The sequence below is a fragment of the Miscanthus floridulus genome, chromosome 10, assembly GCF_019320115.1.
Source record: "Miscanthus floridulus cultivar M001 chromosome 10, ASM1932011v1, whole genome shotgun sequence".
Taxonomy (NCBI): Eukaryota; Viridiplantae; Streptophyta; class Magnoliopsida; order Poales; family Poaceae; genus Miscanthus; species Miscanthus floridulus.
In genome coordinates, this window is record NC_089589.1 from 45,241,844 (window position 1) to 45,244,110 (window position 2,267).

Genomic DNA, 2,267 nt, shown 5'->3' on the forward strand with positions numbered 1-2,267 from the left:
ATGAATGTACAAAGAGATCGACGAACATATCACCTCGAGCTCGGCAGTGGAGGCCTTGGGTGCGGTGGAGGGCCACGGGCGCGGTGGAGGGCCTCGGGCGCGGAGGAGGGCGCGGTGGAGGGCCACGGGCGCGCGTGGAGGAGGGGCACGGGCGCGCGCGGTGGAGGCCGCACGAGGAAGAAGAGGGCGGCGCCGATGTCACGGAAGGCGAACGGACGCGGCGCGAGGAAGAAGAGGGTGGCGGTGTTCGACGAGGAAGAAGACGAGCGGATCGATCTACGCCAGGCGCTGGAGGTTATATATCAGAGAGAATTACTCCCGGTGCCAGCCACCAACCGGGAGTAAAAACCCTTTACTCCCGGTGCGTGTTACCAACCGGGAGTAAAGGTACCTTTACTCCCGGTGCGTGTTACCAACCGGGAGTAAAGGTATACCTTTACTCCCGGTTGGTAACACGCACCGGGAGTAAAGGGTTTTTTTTGGCGGGCCACGAAACTGCAGCCCACCTTTACTCCCGGGTGGGCTTCCCACTCGGGAGTAAAGGTGGCCTGCAGTTTCGTTTCCCGCCTGTTTTAAGCAATAGTCTTATTAAATAAAATAGAAATGCAATAGTTTTTGTTAAATACATAGTAAATTATAAAAGGCATCAAATTATTTTGTTAAAAATATGAATTTTCTTTTTGTTTATTGCACATAGGAAAAATCTATAACCTAACTTTTTTTATTTTTTGTTAGAATTATAAAACATAATGTAACTAATATTTATTATTTCGTTAGTGCAAAAATATAGTGTTTAATTAAAATGATTAAAACTATTGGTTTTGGACAGGAAATTTGTTTTCACATCATTTTAACGTTAATATTTAATTTTTCATCACTCAGTATCCTAATTTACCTTTTTGAGAGAGAAATCCCACCAAATCAAACATTGATTTAATTTGAAATATGACATAATAAACATCTGAATTCACAATTATTACATAATATCTCAAACACACACTATATTAAATCACTATATCATCAAGTGGGCACAGCAGTGAACTTCTTCTTTACGTATGTCCCTTGGTTATGATCGCTTCGTAACCATGGAGTGTCCTCATCATTTACCAAGATGCTAGGGTCTTTGTTCACTTTGAAGGGCGGAATTCGGTCATCCTTTTCATATTCTTCTGACATGTCCGACTTGTCCTCAATTCCCACGATGACTCTTTTCCCTGAAAGAACTATATGGCGCTTTGGCTCTTTGGTTGAGTCATTATCGTTTTTCCCTCTTTTTGGTTTGGTAGACATATCATTGACATAGAACACCTGATTCACATCCTTGGCAAGGACGAATGGTTCGTCTTTGTACCCAATATTACTAAGGTCTACTGTTGTCATTCCATACTCGTTGTCTACTGTTACCCCGCCTCCGGTCACCTTGACCCATTGGCACTTGAACAATGGGATCTTCAAAGTAGGTGCATATTCTAGTTCCCATATTTCATCTATGCATCCATAATATGTCTGCTTATTCCCATTCGGGTCTGTGGCATCTATGCGGACACCACTGTTTTGGTTGGTACTCCTTTTATCTTGGGCTACTGTGTAGAATATGTTCCCATTTATCTCGTACCCTTTGTATGTGACGATATGCCTTGATGGTTGCATAGCCAATAAATACAGTTGCTCATGGATGCTCTCATCACCTTGACATTTTTTTCGCAACCAACCGCCGAAAGTTTCCATGTGCTTATGCATAATCCAAGCTTCAGTCTTCCCGGGAAACTCGGATCGTAAGAGATCCTTGTGTGTCTCAATATACGGATCTACCAAAGAGGAGTTCTGTAGAACTGTGTAGTGCGCTTTATTGAAATAATCATCATCCGTACCAATATATGTTTTCCTCCCTAGTGTCCCCTTTCCGCTTAGTCTCCCCTCATGTCTCGATTCAGGAACACCAATCGAGTCAAGGTCGGGAATAAAGTCAACACAGAACTCAATGACCTCTTCTGTTCCATAGCCCTTGGCGATGCTTCCTTCTAGGCGAGCACGGTTGTGAACATATTTCTTCAGGACTCCCATGAATCTCTCTAAGGGGAACATGTTGTGTAGGAACACAGGACCGAGAGTGAAAATCTCCTTGACTAGGTGAACTAGGAGGTGTGTCATAATATCAAAGAAGGAAGGAGGGAACACCAACTCAAAGCTGACGAGACATTGAACCACATTATTCTGTAGTTTAGCTAGATCAGTTGGATCAATTGCCTTCTGAGAAATTGCATGGG